The sequence below is a fragment of the Cornus florida genome, unplaced genomic scaffold, assembly GCF_030987335.1.
Source record: "Cornus florida cultivar Cherokee Brave unplaced genomic scaffold, ASM3098733v1 CherokeeBrave_3.0.0_Hap2_Chr09, whole genome shotgun sequence".
Taxonomy (NCBI): domain Eukaryota; kingdom Viridiplantae; phylum Streptophyta; class Magnoliopsida; order Cornales; family Cornaceae; genus Cornus; species Cornus florida.
In genome coordinates this window covers 46,397,902-46,404,834 of record NW_026775579.1, presented here as the reverse complement: position 1 = coordinate 46,404,834, position 6,933 = coordinate 46,397,902, and the positions used below count along the sequence as shown (strand labels likewise).

At 32.2% G+C, this 6,933-nt stretch overlaps 1 pseudogene; it reads left to right on the top strand.

Moving 5' to 3' along the window:
• The first annotated feature begins 4,576 nt into the window (after positions 1 to 4,576).
• Positions 4,577 to 4,798, top strand: LOC132275832 (U2 spliceosomal RNA; annotated as a pseudogene).
• The last annotated feature ends 2,135 nt before the right edge of the window (positions 4,799 to 6,933 follow it).

Here is a 6,933-nt window from a genome sequence, read left to right as displayed (position 1 = left end):
CGTTTTCCCCAGTTTTAGGGTTTCTGACCCCAATTGCCGCCGAACTTATTCGGGGCATATCTTTCTGCACGGGACTCAATTTTTAACGCCGTTTCTTCCGTTATTCATTTTTTTTTTCATTTTGGTTCTTTTTTGTTCATGGTGTTTTACCGTTTGAGCGCGTCTACACAAATTTCGCTTTTTCGGACCCGGTGGGACCCGTTCAGGACACTTTTAGGGTTTTTCTATAAATAGGGGGTGAAATAAGAAAAAGTCAAACTTTCTCATCTCTTTCCCTTCTCTTAGCCAACAACCATGGCAGCCAAGGGGCTGCCACCCTTTTTCTTCTTTTTTCGGCCTCTTTCCTTGTGATAAATGTCATAGTGCCTTAGTATTTATTATAGGCATTGGCGAGACAGTTCTTTCCCCCTTATTAGAATCCATTTTCGACCATTTTTGAGTTCGAGTTTTGAGTTCAGGTTTAGATTTTGGTAGTACCTCCTTGGGGTTTAATGTTCCCCTTGTTGTCCCCGATTTAACTTAGGAGTATCGTCGGATTTGGAGCGGTTTCTTTTTGGTCTCAAATGGAGGTAGGGGATGTCATAGGTTTATATTTTTGTTGTCTTGCATGTTATTGATGCTTATAGAACTTGTATGCATGCTTTTGTTTATAATTTAGAATTTAATTTAATTATTTTCTTTGTGTAAGATTTAGTTCACATGGTTGTATATGTGGTGAAATTAAATTGTGGCATGCTATTAAATTAGGCCTTAATATGTTTATTAACATATATTAAATTGAGGACATTTGAATAAGTATTGAGACTTTTATTTAATAATTTTCTTTAATGAAAGTTTAATTCACATGGTTGTAACTAACATGAAATCAACTTATAATGTGATATTAAAATAAGCTTTGGTATGTCCTTTAACCTATGTTAATTTGAGGACATTTGGAGTTGTTTTAAAATCTAGAGAAAATTAATTAATTAGTTTAATTAATTTTATTTTAAGTGTTTTAGATACTTAATTGGATTTTTGACTTGATGTTGTTGATGATCATGCTATGTTCTTTAACATACATTAATTTGAGGCTATTTGGAATTGATTTGAAATTTAGAGAATTTAATTATTTTTATTTAATTAAATTCTATCTAATTGTTCCATTGATTTAATTATGCTTTAGAAGTTGTTTCTATGTATAAATCATGGATTTAGACTTGTTGTGTATTCAGTTGGTGGTGCTTTAAGTATTGAATAACATTATTGTTAAATTTATATTCATGAGAACATGTTTCCAATATTGAATATATTATTGTCTTGTGTAATGAATTGCACACTTCGTATTTGACATTATATATGCCATTTTAGAATTGAAACCCTAAGATATGGTTTGTGTGGTTTCAACCTACTTGTGCATGGAAGGTGGTTTCGTACATTATTTAATTATATATAAATTATGAACTTATTTATTGATTTTGGAGTCACTTGGGACATTGTTACTTTGACATGGATAGAGTTTGGCTCTAGTGCGGGAGGTATGAGGTCTTCCCAATTTATAGTGCGCACTAGGGTGGTATTCCTAGCGGGTTAGTGCCCAGAATAACCGTTTAGGTCTTGGTTTTACTCCGAAATTTGATGTCCAAGTCTTCCACTATTTGATTTTGCATTCAATTCCAAGTTGACAACCAATATTTAATTGTGACTTGTGGTTTTGGTTATTGGTGATTTAATGTTGTTAAGTACATTTATGCATTATGATTTTTAATAAATCATCGCAGTTTTAATGTTATTAAGTACATTTATGCATTGTGATTTTTAATGAATCATTGTAATTTTAATATTGTTAAGTACATTTATGTTATATTGTTCAAATGTAACTTAGGAACGATCCTATAGATTCATTTGGAACATAGACGTTAGGTGGCATGACCTACTTAGTTGTTTTCGCATTTTATATTTTAAGTTGATAACTTTGATAATTTATATATTATTGCATTGTATCAAATGCTTTTATACTATTTAATTGTATAAAAATGTGGTTTATGCTAGAAATGTTTTATGGTAGCTTAGGATGCTCCTTGGATCTCATTTTTGACATAGACGCTAGGTGGAATGAAGTAGAATGAATACAAACTTGTAAAACGTTAGGTCTTTGCATGCTCATCTCCTACGAGTAGCTTTATATTACTCACCACAAAGTTATCGGAGACATTTTTCAGGTACAGGGTTCAAGATTTGGGGATTTGCATTTGCCTTGGGTGATTTGTAGATTTGAAGTTCTTTTAAATGTATTCTTGTTCACATGCAAGTATTAGCATGTTTAAATTTTGCTTATAAAGTTATAATACATAGCTAGGTTCAATATGCCCTTTTTGCCTTATGTATGTAAAGTATACTTAGATATACTATTTAGAACCTATTTGACATGTATGTAATGAGGCCAAAGGCCACAAACTCTAAAGTTCAAGTGTATGCATTTAAATTTCAAGTTTTGCCTTTGAAATGTAACTTTCTAATCTTGGAGGTTTGGCATGTGTTTTTGAAGTAAATGTTATGTAATAGGGTCATAGGTTATTGTAACACGTTTCAATATGTAAAGTACATTTGTTAGCATGTCTGCACAACTTAAAATTTTTTTTTTGGACCAAATTCAAGTTGGGGTTTGAGGCTTAGGTGAAGCCTCAACATTTCTTGTGCATAGCAGGACTTTTGCACTTTCTCGAGTTATTTCGGCAGACTGAAATGTTGTTTCGGTTGACCGATGGATTTTTGGTTTTAATTGAATAGTAAAAAGTCATTTTTCAGTAGCTTTTGCACTGTTTGGGTCACAACTGGTCGACCGGTTCTTCATTTCGGTTGACCTAAGTGATTTTCCTTCATTTTCCAGATTTTGGGCCATTCTGGGTTCATTTTGATCGACTGAAATGCCATTTCGGTTGACCTAAATGCCATTTCAGTCGACCTAAATGCTTTAGTTCTTTACTCTTCAGTTTTGGGACAACACTGTTGCACTGATTTCAAACGGTCATAACTTCTTCATTTCTAATCCAAATAGGGTGATTCTTAAGCCTAAATTCAAGGATTTGAGTTAGCTTTCAAATGGTAAAAATTTCATTCTCAGATTCAAGTCATAGTGGGAGTTATTCATGTTTTAGTGAGACAATGTCAGATTTTGTTTAAAACAGGAATGAGAGTCTTGAGGGATTCTTGGCCAAAGTTCTTAGAACCTCTTGGAATGTTGTGAAATGATTAGTTTAGGTTGTGTGGACCTCATTTAACTGACTTGGAGTCAAATTTTCCTTATTATTTGTAAATTAACCATTTTACCCTTAATTAACGGATTTTGCGCGTTTTGACTCATGTTTGCTCATTCATTCTCTTTGAGTTTCATGACTTCATAGAAGGTCACATTGGTGTCTTGGGATGATTTATATCTCTATAGACTTTGGTTTTATCTTTTGCTTCCGCATTTCGGACCCTTACCTGGTCAACTTTTGGGTCATCACTGATGCACCGGTTTGCAAAACTTGGGCCATCATAGTTATAAAGGATTATATGGAAGCCTCTTATAAAACTATAGACCAAAGAAATATTAAGAGGCCTAAAAATTAATCACACTTTCTCACCCTTTTGGCTAACCTTTCTCGGCCTTTTGGCTAAGATCAAGTGTAGTACTAAATTTTTTTGGGTAAGTTATAAAGGATTACAGGAAGCCTTTTATAAAACTATAGACCTAAAGAAATATTAATCATACCTTTCTCGACCTTTTGGCTAACCTTTCTCAATCTCGGTCTTTCAGTATTTATTTATTACTAAATAAATAAAATAAATAAGTTTTTATAAAAAAATTACCTAAAAATTATTTAAATAGTTTAATTCAAATTACAAATTACCTAATAAAATTAACAAAAAAAATATTTAAAGAGTTTAATTCAAATTACAAATTAGTAATAAAATTCATAAAAATTTATTTAAAAAGTTTAATTCAAATTACAAATTACCTAATAAAATTCTTTTTTCTTGTCCCACCCACATCAGTTTTGAGTTATTAAAGATTACGTGGAAGTCTCTTATAAAACTATAAACTTAAAAAAGCCTCTCATAAAACTACAGACCTAAAAAAATATTAATCACACTTTCTTGGCCTTTTGGCTAACCTTTCTCGACCTTTTGGCTAAGATCAAGTGTAGTACTAAATTTTTGTGGATGAGTTATAAGGATTACATGGAAGCCTCTTAAAAAACTATAGACTTGAAGAAATATTAATCACACCTTTCTCGGCCTTTTGCCTAACCTTTCTCAGCTTTTTGACTAAGATCAAGTGTAGTACTAAATCTTTTTGGGTCGGTCTTTCAGTATTTATTTATTAATATAAAAAAAGAGTTTTTATAAAAAAAATTACCTAGAAATTATTTAAAGAGTTTAAGTCAAATTACAAATTCCCTAATAAAATTCATAAAAATTTATTTAAAGAGTTTAATTCAAATTAGAAATTACCTAATAAAATTCATTTTTCTTGTCCCATGTTGGTTTTTAGTTATAAAGGATTAATGGAAGCCTTATATAAAACTATATACCTAAAGAAATATTAATTACACCTTTCTCGGCCTTTTGGCTAAGATTAAGTGTAGTATATCTTCTTATCGGTTTAATATATGATACAAGGGTCACTAGTTACAAATTACCTAATAAAATTAAAAAACAAAAAAAAAATTATAAAAAAATTTAATTGAACATTTTTCTTGTCCCACATTGGTTTTGAGTTATAAAGGATTATCCTTGGTGTTGCACTGCTGCCAAGTTTTGGTGCACTCTAATACGAAATATATTTCAAATTATGAACTCTAACAAATATTACCTAATAAAATTCAAATAAAATATTTATTAAAACTCTAACATGAAACAAATTTTAAATTATAGAAGCTCTAAAAATTATTACCTAATAAAATTCAAATAAAATATTTATTAAAACTCTAACACAAAATATATTTCAAATTATAGAAACTCTAAAAATTGTTACCTAATAAAATTTGTGACGGCCCTGGATTTTACCCAGTGTGTCCTGTGATGACCCGAAACCGATCCAAAATGCAGAAGCTAAATAGAAACATGGCCTCTAAAGAAGTACATCATCCCTCAGACATAAAAGTGGCTTCTTGAGGAGTCCCGAGACTCAACGGAAGCAAGAAGGAAACAAGGGTTCCAAAACCCTATAAGAAATAGACCAAGGATAAAATAGTCATTTTACCTAGAAATGGGTGCCACCGTGTACACCATTGGAAAGACAACGAAAAATCAACAAAGTTAGACTCAAGAATCGCTTGATTCGAGTCTGGACGAAAGAAGATATGACTAAAGGAATAAAAAGGTCCAAAGAAAGCAACCCAAGACCATCTAACCGGTTACAAGACTTTTCTAACCGGTTAGAAGGCAAAACAGAATGACCGTAACACTGCCACAAGTTATCTAACCGGTTACAAGAAGCAGTCCACCCACACAGTTGTACTACAGATCAGGAAAAAAACTTATCAGCTAGGGTTTTCCCCAAAAAAATGAGTTTTTGAGGACCAATATGACATTTTTTGAAAAAATGTTGTAAAGTGACCCCCCTCCCCCAAAATCACATTTTCTACATAACCAAGTCAGGAGAAGTTTATATTTTTCAAGTGACATACCCAGAATGCCCCTAAACCAGATTATGCAAAAAAAATGTGAAATGAGTCCATAGGAGGCTCATTTCACCAACAAAAGAGTTTTTCATGAAAACAATCATGCACGCAGACATAGCTTACTTATTGGGGGGCGCTATAAAGATTCATGACTTAAAAATACCGCCGATGCAAAATATGACCTATTTGAACCCCAATGCGTGAAAAATGCCCTTTAAAGGCAAAAAAATACAACAATCAGACTTGAATGCTTTCAAAAGACCGTTTGTCCCTTGACCACACTTCATGCATATTAAATGAGTCCTAGTGGAGGTGCTCGTGCACACTTTGCACCAACTGATTTGGAAATGAACCTTTAAAAGCTTGAATTTTCCTATTTTAGCCCAAAAATGCAATATATGAAACTAGAATGCAAAACCTAAGACAAAATGGTGTTTGGCCCTTGGCCACACCTCATACATGGTAAATGAATGCCAAAGAACAATTTTCATACACAATGCACACTCCGGTGCAAAAATGACATGCTAAAACCATTGTTTTTCAGATTTTTCACATTAAAGGCAAAATTCTACATCTATGAATATACATGGATTTCAAATAAAGTTTGCCCCTTGGCCACATATCATATACATAAAATGAATATCAAAAAAATGTGTTTGGGCACACATTACAAGTGTCAAGGTAAAAATGACATTTTTAACCTAACTATGCATTATAACTTAAAATGACAAAACGATGCATGTTAACACTTGCATGCTCATTAAAATACATTTAAAAGGACTTCAATTCAACCGAACGACCTAGGGATATTGTGCATCACAAAACCACGTCTTCTTGCCTGAAACAGGTCGCATGAGCATACATAGACCTAACTTTTTACAAGGTTATCAAATTAACGTGAAACAATTCAAAAATGTCATGCCACCTAACGTCTATGTCAAAAGTGGGACTAAGGGATTATCTCAAGCTACTCATACAATTGAAATGAACTACGTCACACAAGTACTATACATGCTCAAGTATACAAAACAATGTTAAAACATGATATACGATATATAAGCATACATTTACAAGTATACTAAACCATATTAAACAAGTTATGCAATGTCTAAGCATACATATACAAATATACAATTAATATAGAAAACTCGTGAATCAAGTACACAGGCACAAGTATACTAAGCTAAATGAATTATGCATGAGACAAGTATACACGGCACAAGTATACTAAAATGAAATCCGATTACACAAATCAAACATACAAAGCGTAAGTATACTAGAT